Source organism: Mercenaria mercenaria, unplaced genomic scaffold (genome assembly GCF_021730395.1).
Source record: "Mercenaria mercenaria strain notata unplaced genomic scaffold, MADL_Memer_1 contig_144, whole genome shotgun sequence".
Classification (NCBI taxonomy): Eukaryota; Metazoa; Mollusca; class Bivalvia; order Venerida; family Veneridae; genus Mercenaria; species Mercenaria mercenaria.
In genome coordinates this window covers 17,918-33,659 of record NW_026459413.1, presented here as the reverse complement: position 1 = coordinate 33,659, position 15,742 = coordinate 17,918, and positions in this window count along the sequence as shown.

Genomic DNA, 15,742 nt, shown 5'->3' with positions numbered 1-15,742 from the left:
CCACATATATGTAACGTACTCACTGCGGGCAGCTTATTTATATCTAAATATTTATCTTACCATGTATCACGTGACTGACATTTAAATGGGTTAGATCTTGACTTTTTACAATAACAAATAACATAATCTTCAAGCAACTGTCCTTGTTTTGGAAAACTGGAGAGAGGACATGTTTAATGAACTACCATTCAATATGGGCATCGGGCCATTCTAAGCCATAGCTAAGCGCCTTCGTGCTGATAAAAAACCTTATATTACTCTATTTTAACGCGGAAAAAGAACATTCTTTACGGGTCAGTTTCATTGAGCAAAGAAGAAATCCCATTTGAAGTCATTTGCAACATAGAACACTAGCGAGCGCTATGGAGGAGAGGGCTTTATGACAATTATTATAGGTTATCAAATGGCCTTTTTTTGTAAAATTAAGAAAGGGCCATAATTCTGGAGAAAATAGCCACAGAAAAACATGTTCATTATTAATGGTCATCTTTACATGAAGCTCCGCCATCTGTGAAACTTTCAAGCATATTCTTTCAATAGTATATGAGGAGATGGACACATCAAGCTAATGAAGCAAATCACGCTAAAGGTGTTGGAAGGTTTGGACGCACAAAATTTCGGGACGTACGGACAGCTGCAATGCTATATGCCCTACACATAAATGTGGGGCATAAAAAGGATTTAATTTCAGTTTTGATATCCTTTCATATTGAAACTGGTGGGGAAAAATAGAAAAAGATGTAAGAAATCGTCATATTAAAGGAAAGTAACTCTGAGGAAAAAAGAACGCACATTTTTAAAGGGTCCACATGATACATGAGTTTATATATTTGTATTAGAAAATTTTACTGACTGGACACGAAAAGATCCATTCTGCCCTTTGACCTCTAAATGTGACCTTGACCTTTGAGCTAGGGGTCTAGATATTGCACACAACACATTGTCTCATTATGAACACGTGTGTCCAAAAATATTAAAATCCCTTAATGGAGGACAAATTTATTGACCAGACAGGGGAAAAAAATATTGACCTTCGACCCCCGACTGTGACCTTGACCTATGATTAAGGAATACTAGTGTTGCGAAAGACATGTTGTATTATCATTTGGATTTTTTTTGTCATGTAATATCAAAATTCCTTTATGGATGAAAGAGCTATAGATCGAACAGGAAAAAACTACTGACCTTTCTGTGACCCTGACTGTTAAGTGGTCTGGGTGTTGCACATAACATATAATCTTATTATGGGAAACATTTGTGCCAAGTAATATTAAAATCCCTTTATGGATTGTTGAGTTACAGACCTGACTGGAAAAAAGCCGTGTTTACCTATGACCTCAAAGTGGGACCTTGGCCTTTGAGTTAGGGGTCCTGGTTTTGCGCATGACACGTAGTCTTATTCAGGAGAATATTTGTGCCAACTACTATCTAAATCCTGTTTTGCATGATAAAATAATGGACCTGACAGGAAAAAAAACCTAAAGACCTTCGATCTCCAAGTGTGACCTTGACCTAAGCTTCTGTTTGTTGCGCATGACTTGTTGTCTAATTATGAGGAACATTTGTGCAAAATAATGTCGTTATCCCTTGATGGGTGGCAGAGTTCTGGACCGGATATGAAACAGACCCTGTTCAGGCAATGTTAAAATTTGACTGCCATGTGTGACCTTGACCTTTAAGCTAGGGGTCAGAAAATTGTGCATGACACTTCTTCTTATTACGGGGTACATTTGGGTCAAGTAATATTAAGTTGTCTTTATTGAGTGGAATTATTGAGTGCATGACCGGACAGGAAAGAAGACCTGTTAGCCTTTGACCTTCAAGTTTGACCTTGATTTTTAAACTAGGGGTCCGGGTTTTGCGCATAACATTCGTCTCACAACTGGTGCATAAGTGTTATCAAAATCCCTTGATGATTGAAACGGACACGAAATAGATGACGGACGGACGGAATGACGGGTGGACGGCCGGACAGAAAAATGCAATTTTCAACCAGTAGGGGACTAATAAATATGACATACCACAGATACAAATGGCAACATTTAACGAGCAAATTAATAGTTATAGTATCATTGATGCTCATAAAATGAGTAAAACCTTTTGACACATGTCACTTAATAAATTAATGATATTTGATGGATGTTCACAAAGGCGGATTCAAGTGGGAGGTGCAGCCAGTCGGTCTAAATAATGTTTTGGTATACTTTTCATATCGTTTATAATAACCCAGCACAACATGTTTTCGAGCCAATGGCGCAGACTGATAGCTATAAATATGAGTGACCGTTTTTTCAGGACACCCATTAAAAATCGGTGACAGGTTCAAAATTAGATGTGATCACGCGGTATCAACAACATTTCTGATTAACTAAACTAGAGCAGTAAATGTGTAATAGTTGAAGGACAGATACGAGTGCATTATCGCAAATATCATGGCGTTGGGTGCAATTAAGAGTATTAATAAAATCAAGGCCTTTACCGAGATTAATAAATTCGTAGGAAATCCCGAGATTTCATCCAACGCATTGATATTTACGGTAAGGCACGATTGTCTGTCCTTTAACTGTTTTATCGCATGGAAACAATATTTCGTTTTTATCCAAAATGATATAGATTTTTCATAAACAAGAGTTCCCCAATGGTTCCCCCAAGTATCATATGACCTTTTTAGTATACCTGATACAGCTCAATGGGAATAACTATGCTGCTAAATATCATCACAGTTATTTCTATACTGTATTCTTTCCTGACTGTGGAGACTGTTACCATGTATAATGCATTGAAATATCAAAGGAAGTTTGCCACGCAATGCTATAAAATATTTATACAGTGTCACCTGTTTACTGTGTGTAAAACAGAAGTGGAAACTTCTAAGGTCGCTCAACACGACGAAAACGAAAATGTTGCAGGCTTGGTTTGATTGAGCCTGTTCCTGGACGGTAGTGGTAATTCATGCTACCGTCCACGCCCTCTAGCCCCGGATTGGGCAGAACTCAACATTTACACATGCAACAAGTACAAAAACAATTTCGAGAGATCCGCAGATGTATTCATACGGCGGTGCACAAGGAACCTTCAATGATACACTAGCGTGTAATTCAATAAAAAACCGCGTATGGTCCCTACGCGAGTGACGATTTCCTAGAATTCTGAAAACATCATTTCCTAATATGTTATAGATTTTATTAATATTTTAGCACCATCTTTTCTAAAACATATCAAGTTTTGTACTCACTAATTACATTACATGTGACGTCAGGTAGTAGACTCTAGGAGCCGACCATTTGAAGGGGTTGGGATTTTACCTGGAGCCAAGAATATCTTTCTTTTTTTTTTTGCCTTCTATGACAGTCAGAATTTTTTCAGAACTAGAAGCCAGAATCCTTTTTTTTTTCAGAGTAAACTAATGATAATTCCTTTTTTCAAAAATTATTGTTGTTATACTTATGTTACTCAAAACTAACAAGCGCGAGAAAGACGCATTCTGTATTGAGTAATTTGCCAATGTATACATGAAATATCTAAATGCAATCTCTTAAGTTTGTTTAAATCTTCAAATAAGAAGCAATTTGGCCCAAATTAAAGTTCCTTTTTTTTTAGCACTGTAATATAGAGACTTACCCTAAGCCCTCTTTGCGCAAGGGAAACAATCTGTTTATATAGTGAAATTGTTTAGTGAACATCGTTTGTTTGTTGATTTCTTTGATTTTCTGATACTTCTAGATGTTTTTCTTATACTTTGACGCATATATATTGATAGAAGAGATTGTTTTCTTTCCAGCAGTAACCTTTTCAATATATTTTACCTTGTAAAATTCTGTGGGTTTTGGCTTTTTCAAAATAATGGTTCGTTTGTTGACAAAAAAAGGGTCACGCTTTCCCCAGGGCATTAACTTATTTGATCTTTACATAATTTTCTATTTAGATTGTTAATCCTTATGGCAATTATGCATAATTATGCATGCTTTTTCCCTGCGTAGTGGTAAAAAGTGCATAGTTTGCCTGGGGTACTAGGTAAATAGCCACCTAAGCCTACAGTAAAGTCATAGCTGAGTTGTCTCCATTTTTCCCAAATATTTTACCCGGGATCACTTTTTCAGCTCAAATTACTCTCCGAAAATGATATCTGAAACATTTTTTCAGTCTACATACTTTGATGCAGTTAGGTACACATAATATCTAAAATAGATAGTTCCTTCTTGAAGTTTGTATTTTTAGTTACAGTGCCTATATAATAATAGATTTTATCTGTGTACATCATAGACATGCCCTGGTCTCTGGACCTGTGTGGTTTATCTGATGTAAATGCAAGCAAAAATGTATAATAAAGTTAACCCATATATTTGAATGATCATTGTTTTTTGGTAAAACAAAGGGTATTACAATACAAGTTATTAGCAGTCTGATGGGTAGAGAAAGGGGGAAGGAGCAAACTATATTTTCTAAAATGAAGATAGTAGGTCTGTGTTTTAATCTATCCTGGACTTCAGCTTAAATATAATACTACTAATACCAGATTTGTGAGTGTGTGGGAGAAACTATTCGACGGGGAACCCATTCTGCAATATTTTGGTATTTAAAACACTAAATTCTGCATTTCTGCTGAGTTTTAAGAGATAGATATTTGTGTCATTAACTGAAGTTTCACAAGTGTTTGTATTTTAAATGAGGTTTTTATTATAATGTGTAAAAAATTATAAATGTTGTTATTCACATTCTTCGGTCAATGTGTTTGAGAGCTGTTCTCAATAAAATGGTTATCTCATTATCTCATTTTGAGAAAGTGTTGTTATCTCTGTATGAGCGGATACGGTGGTCACCCCCCCCCCCCCCCCCCCCCATGTATTCTGCAATTTGTGCAAGCCAAATCCTGAATTTTACGAGGAATTCAACACTGAAAATTATGGTTGTCGATTACTCTAGGTTAATGTTCTATCAATAAGCCTTGGAAAAAAGGTATTTTGAGTAGAAGTCTTAAATTGAGTTAGAGATCATGGTAGGAAGTGGTACCGTTGATGCTTCCCTCAAGTTCTTCCATATATTCCCCGCAATTACTGACAGAAACATGAAACAGCACCGATTGTGTAATTCATATTTTAAAACACCGTTAAGGTTTAGCAGTATATCACAAAACAACAGATTTTTTAGTAAATGAACAGCATCTTGACACACAACTTATCTGTCCATACATGTTTTACTGTTCTGTCCCACAGAGTTGGATACTTAAAATATTCTAAATGAGTTGTCTACCTTAAAATAAGAATGCCATTTGTAAAGAAATAAATGTAAACAATTGTCAAAAACGATGTTTTACCTAGTTATGTAAAGTTTAAATACTCGCACGATGTTGCAAATGCATCAAAACGAAGACATATAACAGCTTTTAAAAAATGGTGTGTTTTTAAAGGCGCTGAACTGTCCAGAAGTGTGGCCCCTTCATGCAGTCCCTTTCCGGAATTCAATACATATATGAGTAAATTGACAATGGTTTTGTAGAATAATATAAATGTTTTATACGCTGTTAAATTTTCATGTAAAACAATGCTTTCTTTCTATGATTTGATGACATTTGAACTTTTCTTTCCGAAATATGGACCTATACCTTAACGAAAGCTGTACAGGACTTTAAAGAAATTCTAACCAATATCTATGAAGGGGCGCTTTAAAATTTAAATATGGAAATGATATCAATTTTGATATATAAACTTACGTTAGGATAGAGATAAATGGCCTTGTAACATACCTTAAATAAACAGAAAATTACTGAAATGACCGAATTACAGCTTTATCATCGTAAACTATCAACAATGGGGTTTGTCAAGTTATAGGATGTGTTCCTAAGTTTTCGCACGAAGTTTTTTGCTTAATTTCTTAAAACCTGTCCAAGGCCGATGGTTTTCCATAATTATGATAAGCATACCTTATATATAAGAAAAGTATTTTCATGATCTCATTCATTATATGTAAACACACTACATTTAAATACCGAAAAGTGGCTGTTCATAAAATCTATTTTATTCTCAGTTAATTGTTTAGTAGTGGAACTGTAATTAGTAGAGGGCTTAAATCTGTCGTCATTACAATCATATACACATGTGATAGCCATTGGCATTGGTTAGGCTGCCAGCAAGTAAAAACGATAATTAAGTCTTTTGTTTCTAAGCTGGTATCAACTTGTTTAAATGAATCGAAACTCAACACACTTGTTCAATATGAAGATCTAAGATGCAGTGGCAGGCATCCGTTTTGATCATTATACCACCATGATGTCGAGTTATTAGTTCTTGTGCCATTTTGACATCCAATATCATAATCATATCATCGTGACGTCGAGTTCTTAGTCTTTCTGTCCTTTTGACATTCAATAACATCATTATGCTTTCGTGAGATCGAGTTCTTAGTCTTTCTGTCCTTTTGACATTCAATAACATCATCATGCTTTCGTGAGGTCGAGTTCTTAGTCTTTCTGTCCTTTTGACATTCAATAACATCATCATGCTTTCGTGAGGTCGAGTTCTTAGTCTTTTTGCCATTTTGACATCCAATATCATAATCTTATCATCGTGACGTCGAGTTCTTAGTCTTTCTGTCCTTTTGACATTCAATAACATCATTATGCTTTCGTGAGGTCGAGTTCTTAGTCTTTTTGCCATTTTGACATCCAATATCATAATCATATCATCGTGACGTCGAGTTCTTAGTCTTTCTGTCCTTTTGACATTCAATCTCATCATCATGCTTTCGTGAGGTCGAGTTCTTAGTCTTTGTGTCCTACTGACATCCAATATCAAAATCTTATCATCGTGACGTCGAGTTCTTAGTCTTTCTGTCCTTTTGACATTCAATATCATCATCATGCTTTCGTGAGGTCGAGTTCTTAGTCTTTTTGCCATTTTGACATCCAATATCATAATCATATCATCGTGACGTCGAGTTCTTAGTCTTTCTGTCCTTTTGACATTCAATATCATCATCATGCTTTCGTGAGGTCGAGTTCTTAGTCTTTGTGTCCTTTTGACATCCAATATCAAAATCTTATCATCGTTACGTCGAGTTCTTAGTCTTTCTGTCCTTTTGACATTCAATAACATCATCATGCTTTCGTGAGGTCGAGTTCTTAGTCTTTTTGCCATTTTGACATCCAGTATCATAATCATATCATCGTGACGTCGAGTTCTTAGTCTTTCTGTCCTTTTGACATTCAATATCATCATCATGCTTTCGTGAGGTCGAGTTCTTAGTCTTTGTGTCCTATTGACATCCAATATCAAAATCTTATCATCGTGACGTCGAGTTCTTAGTCTTTCTGTCCTTTTGACATTCAATAACATCATCATGCTTTCGTGAGGTCGAGTTCTTAGTCGTTTTACCCTATTGACGTTCAATAGCATCATGTCATCGTAATGTCGAGTTCTTAGTCCTCCTGTCCTTTTGATTTGATTTTTTTTTGGCATTACACCTTCACAATTATGCCTTCTTGATTTTTTTAACCTTTATCTTTCTGTTCTACTTTCATTTTACCATTATCTTGCAATGGAATTTAATGCAAATACAAGATAAATAATTATTTTTTGTTTCTTTCAGATTGTTTAGTATGTTGTTACCTGTGGTACAGGCATTTGACACGAAGACGCAGCGTATACAGTTATATTGAAAAGAACGTTACAATGCATTTATGTCGTACAATTGTAGAACGGACACTCTTAGAAAGATCTACACTAGTTACCAGAGATACAGAGATATAAAGACAATTACAGTGGACATCGTCCTCGCGACCACCTGTTTTAAGCGACCTTTTTTATCAAGCAACCACTTTAAATCCCTTTCAAACATTTTTATTATACAAATACATCCCATTTAACAACTTCTTTATAACGCGACCAGCGATCCCAGCAGAAAAAAAATTGTATTCAAAAGCTAATGGGAAACTTCTTGCAACAATCTCATTGCAAACATATACAATTGGCCTTTCTAACAATCCAGAAACAAACAATTGCCACAGCAATGTACTGCGAGTATGTGGTAAACTGAAACAAATTTTGAACAATATTGATCACAGTTTCAAACTAATATTGCTATTTTACAAGGGAAAGAAAGTTTTGAATGGGTCAAAATACAGTTGGTATACGTCCGTCCCGTGGCATTATTTGGAAGTGCGTAGACGTCAGGTGAGATTACTTGCGCATTCAAAGTGTATGGATTAAGCGTAACACCTTTCTGGTATATCATTTCGATATTGAAATGCCTTTATTTAAAACAGTAGATCAAATGTTGTGGCACTCTTTCTTGGGGTCGTATTATATATCGATGTAATGTCAATATTGTCGGGAGATTTCTTTTTTCATATTAGAATGTTTCATTAAAACCGGCATGGCATACTAGTACTTCGTGCAAATGTATATACTTCAAGATGAACCGTGAAAACCTAACTTGAAATACATGTATAGATATGTAACCAAGGTCATAATATCTACAGTGAGGACAAGCAGCTTAAATAAACATTCAAATACAGCACTCGTCAGCATGATTTATGATAACCTGAAATTTACCACAGCTTTATCAAAATCTTGACATTGATGAGCGAGTGACTTTATCTGGTACTTGAGACAACACTCAGTCTGTAGATTTTTCGGTTAAGGTAGTTCTGCACGTTTGGATCGAAACTTTTTCTACAATGTAGAATTTGATTAAACTCTGATTTTTCAAAACTTCTGAATATACCTAGAAAATTCAGCAAATAAAAAGGATAGGGTCGTGTGCTTGATTTTTTGCTAGACTGATTTGAAAAATTTGGACCTCATGCATTTTTTCATAACGGGAGTCTATGGGAAAATAGCAACTTTCGTAACATCTTCGCGAATAGAAAATTTTCCACAATGTAGATTTTAATGAAACTTCCCACAGTCTTAAATAAACATATGGCCTATAATAAAGTGAAATAAAATGTATAGGTCCGTGTGCTCACTTCTGAGATATTTGGCCATGATTAGAATGAACCGCCTATTTGAAGCTAATTTTAAGACATTATTTTGATTTATTAAACGTTTCAAATGTTTTAATATCATATTATAACTTTAGAAAGATAGAGACTGTTACAATTTAATAAACTTTTTCACATGTTGCCTTTAATTCATAAACTGATTTTCATTTCCGTACGCCGAATCCAGGCTTTATTATACGTTTTCCGGATAAATGACGTTACGCCATCACTTCCGGTTTATCAAACGTGCAGAACTACCTTAAGTGCATTTAAAGAGGCTGTCATATACGTTATAGAAGTTTCAGGCATGCTGGTTAGCATAAAGTAAATTTCAATCTTACACTAAAACAAACAAATATCCTCTAGTTATCTAAGAGAAAAAATAATTACAACATTCATATTCATTCAGTTGGATGTCAACAGGATTAAATATAAACTTAAACCATTTTAGTATGTTTTCATTTTCAACTGTGTCACAAAAATGAAACGGGGATTGAATATTTTATTGTAAAAACAAAAGATATTCCGGTAATCTATTACAATTAAACAAGAAATAGTTTCACGTAATATCATCATATAAATGATATGAGACAATTGAGTGTTGTTATCTTTTGAATGATATTATCTTTTTATTTGGGAAAATAAAAGAGGTCTAAGAAACATTCCACATTTTGTATTAGATTATAAGATTCTTTCACTGGTTGTAGGTGCAGATGGGAATATCCGGCCTCAAGGGTGACGAGGTACCCTGCCGAGCTACCGCCTAAACAGTTACCAGAGAGCCGGATATTTACATCTGCACCTATAACCAGTGACAGAATCGTTTTCTTGCATACCGATTTCAAGAAATAATAATAAAAATAAATTCAATCGAACGGCTTTCTTTTTAAAACTATTTCTTATGGCAGTGTATTTAAACAAAGCGCGGGAAACCAACTTCCGTAAACAGGGAAGACGTCATGACGTTTCAAAACAAAAAGCAATGTTTAGTTCCGGTTTTGTTTTATCAGTTGCAGCGTAACGTTATGAGTTTTTGATAAAATAACGCGATTTGAATCGAGAAATATACTATCAGAAACCAATAGGAACTGTCAATGTATTGAATTTTTGTTCCGTTTTTTAAATAAAATATATATATAGTTCGTAATACGTCATTTACAGCACGAGAGTCCTCTTACACCCCTGGGTGTAAGATGGATTTTTCCAGCACCGGTAAAAATACCGGAAATTCCCATCTGGTATGCAAGAAAATAATGTTTTAAAAATTGTTGATCATTTTACTTACTTTGCAGTTCTCTTATCATATGACACCTTAACAACCATCAATAAATATTACTCTCTGACTGCAAACATGGATTTAGAAGACGACGGAGCTGTGAAACTCAGTTACTTACACTGACCGACGAGCTCGTCTGGACCGTAAGAAACAACACGACCTTGCTGTACTTGACTTCAGCAAAGCGTTCAACCGGGTGCCACACAACCGTCTGCTCTTCAAGATACACAATTACGGCATCAGGGGCCAAATCTTGAAGTGGACTGAAGCCTTCCTGACAAGTCGCTCACAGATAGTTGATGGGACAACATCCGAGCCGGCACCCGTTATCAGCGGCGTCCCACAGGGAAGTGTCCTCGAACCTATCCTACTCCTCATGGGCCGGTGGCCAGTATCAAATAAACATTTTGTCATTTGTCATATTCATCAACGAATACCACTACAGGTTTCATCCAAAGCAAGACTCTTCGCGTACGACTGTGTGGTATATTCGGAAATCCTCACCGAACAAGACTGCAAGCACTTGAGGATGACCTGAACAAACTAGCAGAACAGGAAAAACGCTGGGACATGAACTTCAACCCAGAGAAGTGCATCATCCTGCGTGTCCGCAGAAAGTGGACCACAATCACTTAATAAATAATGAGTACTCACTGAATGGCCACAAACTCGAAACAGACTCGACCACCCCCGGAGTTCACATATCTTAGAACCTCTCATGATGGATTTACTACATCGACAAGATTGTGAAGGGCAAAAGCACACTTGGCTCCCTTCGACGCAACCTGCGCATCAGCAATGAAGGGATGAAGGGAGGGTACGGCGTACAAGACACTCGTGCGGTCAAACATGGAGCACTGTTCCACAGTCTGGAACTTTTATACCAAGGACCAGACCAACAAACTCGAGACGGTACAGAGGAGAGCTGTCAAACTGATGTCACAATACCAGCAGTGTCTCCTCCAGGTATGACTACCTTCACTGGGTGGCATTGGAATCCGGACGACCCAAAGCCTAACTGACCATGTTGTACAAGATCATCAACAACCTTTTGGACATTCAAGCCAGCCAGTACATCATTCGAGCCCAGAGTAACACCAGATCCCCCAACTTCAAGAAACTCTGCCAGACGTCTACATCCACGTCGTACTTCAAGAGATCAATAACACCAATCTGCCTGCCGATGTTGCAGAGGCCTCTGACGTGGTATCCTGCAAGTAGGGGCTGTCATTACTCTCATTCTAGTCCGTAGGGGCTAACTTATAAGTACCTTCTAGTGATTCCCATGGCTGTGCAGGCCGCGGTCACCGTAACCAGAGAGGTCTGGGTTGAAGAGACGAAAACGTAAGTGGCCAGACTTTATTCTTTATTTTAAACCCTTTAATCTGTCCATCCTCTTCTTATATACTATCTTTCTTGACCCAGCACCACCCATCGCGTAATAGTCAAGTGTGACTGCGTCGTTGTACGATGTAGATGTAGATGGTAAATTCGGCATGACAAAAAGCACCTGGTTGACCAAGTCAGAAAGACTATGTTCTTTATTATCAAAAAGACACGTAAACTGGTACTTTCTGTTGATTTGCAGTTAAGTTTGTTTAATACTAAGGTTGCTCTCGTTATTTTGTATGGGTCGGAGGTATGAGGTATAGAAAATGTTGATATTGTTGATAGATTTCAACTTAAATATTGTAAACTCGTACTTAATCTTGAACAGAGCACACCAAATTGTATGATTTATGGCGAGCTTGGTATAACCCCTTTGTCAGTGCAAATTAGTAGTTGTATTTTTAATTACTGATGTAAATTTCGTAATGCTAAAAATGATAAGATATGTAAATCTTGTATAAAACATCTTTTATGCTATATACACGCGAAAATGCGAATTTAGACTGGATTCGGTATATCAAGAACACATAATGGATAATCTTGGTTTGTCAAAGTTTTGGTTAAATTAACAATTTTTGTCACCAAAATTGTTTAAGAATATTGTTAACTCCAGGCTTAAAGACCAATTTGTTCAAAGATGGAAAAGTACACTAACCAACTCTAGTAAATGTCTGAATGATTGTATTTATAAAGAGGATTTTGTTACTGAAAAGGTATTTCAGCATTTTGTCATTGCATCTGGCTAATACTTTTTTGTAAATTTAGATGCATGAATCACAAAATACCTATTGAAAAGGAAAGATTTTTTAATATAGATAGAAAACTTAGAACTTGAAAAATCTATGCAGCTAAAATACTTCAGGTGATGAATTTCATTATCTTGTTTAAGTGTAATCACTTTACGGTTGAAAGATGAAAATATTTAAAAGAGTAATATTATAAAAATCCAAATGCTGTCAAATTTTGACAGCTAATGAACAACACCGACAAAGTAGTATTAATAAAACTTTTAATCTTTTGTAAACATATCATGTCCATATGCAAATAATTGCTGTAAAACTCTCATTCTCCGTTTTTAGTACTGCATATAGAGAGGATATTTATTTGTTTGGGTTTGGGATTGGGGTGTCTTTCGCGAGTGAGCATCGGGTGTAGTATTTTCACAAATGGCATAGCCACGAGTGGGGATGCGGGATGTGGTGTTCATAAGTGGGGATGTTTTTGTCGTACATGTGGAGCAAACAGATTTTCTTTTTTTTTATTACATATTTTGACTAATTTACCCTAATTTTTCTTAGCTTCCTACCAGTAAAAAAATATATCTGACTTTTTTCACTGTGAAAATTTGTCGATTATATCTCATTCTATTGGAAAACAAGCTGTCACACTTGATTATCATACCATCATTGTCATTTTTTGCCATTTTTCATTATTTTGTTACTGTTTATGTTGTTGTTGTCAGATGCCCTTAAAGGGACTTCACTTTATCACTTGAAACTTCTATTTTAAGAATGATCTCACAGTGTTATAAATAGAAACGATCCTAAGGAATCAACTTTTACAATGACGTACTATTCAGTTTTATGACCTCAAGTTCTATTTATAGGAATGAGATTCTCCCTAGAAGTATATGGAGCTGGCTTATATACCCTATCTCGGACTTTTTCGCAGACATTGAGGGTCAGGTCCTCAGCCCGAGACGGGGATTGAGAAAAACATGATTATACAGACTACATTCGACAATATCAATTAACGATTACATGTTAAAAACTTAGCTTACTCTTTTTACCAGTTACGGACAGAAGAAGGGGTAACTGCAATCACCACCTCCATCTCCTCTTCCAACTCCTCCTCAACCTCAACCAACTCCACCTCCTCCTAAACATCCTCCACCATATCTTTAATATCAACAAGTTCTTCAACTCTTTCAAGAACAAAACACAATTTATACCTTAATCAAAATGCCGCAAGCTCTTCGTCAAATATCGAAAAAGAACTTACGGAAACCCCTGTTTCAGAATTGGTGTATCAAACGGTAGAAGAAAAAAAAACCAAATATTTGAATCAGTAAAAATGTTATCAAAAGATTAAGAATCATTGCTTTTTGTGGCTGAATATTTATATGTGTTGGAACATTTACACAAGCAGCCAGGGGAGACTATTTTGATGTTTGATTTAGTAATTACAGACATAGACTAAAAGTAAAATGGGGATATAATTCATAGAATATTTTTGTCAGAGTTATGGCCTTTGTGTCAAATGATGCGGGTGATGAGGTAGAACAATTAAGTTTGAATCAAATCCATTCAGATATATCTGAGACTGTGTGGAAATGCATAAAAACTTTGACCTGAAATTCAAAGTAAAAATGGGGTAGAATTCATATAATATTGGTGTTAGAGTTATAGACCTTATGTCATATGATGCAAGTGATGTGATGATAAGGAACAAACTAAGACATAAAACAGATAAAGTAAAAGTGCATCAAAATGTTTACCAAACTGTGGACGCCGATGCCGGGCGAATAGGATAGCTCTCCACATACTTTGTATAGTCAAGCTATAAAAGCCAGTAAAACTGGTCATAAAAATACATTCGCCATTAGATTACTACCTCAAAACAATTAGAAAGAATTCATATGACATTTATTTTCACATAAAAACTGAACATCCAGACTACATTTCATCTGAGCCTGCAAGGATGTAACATAACATTTTTTTATTTCACAGTAATTTTGGCAGTATTTTTATCAGAAACAGAATACGAGTCCCATTTTTTCTCTGGATCATATAGCTCCACCCAACTAGCTGAAAATATGTGACCACCAAATTACAAGGTATATTATTAATTTCTTGAGGTAAATTTCTAAACATCCAATTAGAGGAATAAATATTTATTAATATTTATTAATTGCAGTCATGCAGATCATCTTAATTTATTGTTAGCAAGTATTTTGATTGGGTTTTGTTTGAATTTCCAACTCCCCATACAAAACAATGGCGAACATTGATTGGCTAAAATAACTCTCGGCAGTAAGTAAAAGTGCGCATGCAAATATACGAAATAAATAAATCATAGGTTCATCTTGTGATTTTGATGATCCTATGATGAATGAGAATGATAATTAATCTGTTTACCAACTTTCAAGTTTGGGACGAGTTGGACTCACAATATTTTTCTCTATATTCTTTATAGCAAAACTATCAAAGGGCCTTAACTGCGGTAAAAATATTCACAGAAAAAATCCTTAAAATCCTTCCTTTATTGTCATCTGCTCATCTAGCTTGTTTATCTGTTAAAGTTTGAAGCAAATCAGGCTAATAGTTTGGGAGGAGTTGGACACACAATATTTCGGGACGTACGGAGGGACGGCAGCAGCAATGCTATATGCCCCCAAATCTACTTCCTTTTTATGGTGACTTACTAATGGGGCAAAAACTGGATATACAAAAGAAAATACTGCAGAACAAAACGGAAGTGCCATGACTTCCTTGAACAGAAACTGGTTCACTGTACATGTTGAATAGAATAAATGTTATCATTTCTAGTTAAAATGACTGGCTATCCATTACCGAGTCTTACTTTGGTACTTCACTAGATTCTCCCAAATTCACCTGCATTGGTCCTCTTTTGTAATCATATTTCATTCACATTGGTCCAGTAAATGTTTAACTTTTTTTAGATTTCTAAAGGATGCGAATGTCCTACTGATTGAATGCTTAGTTACATGTAAATGATTTACTACATTTATTACGAACTTGAAACCATTAAAGAATAGCAAGGGAAATATCTTTCTACTCTGAGAGGACCTTAGTTTTGAACAAAGTTTTTAATAATAAACTCATTGAATATCAGACAGAATAGCTTAGAAATGTAAAAGTTTTATTTTCAGTCTATATTTCAGTGATGTTTTATTTTTTGACAATCTAATTGGTCATCTAGTACACTGAACAAGGTACCGCCGTGGCCAAGTGGTTAAGGTTGTTGGTATCAAATCACTTGACCATTGTCTCTGGGGGTTCAAGCGCTGTCATGTAAGTTATCTGGCCGACTTGTGGAAGGCCAGTGTTTTACCAGGCGGCCAGCCATGCATGAAA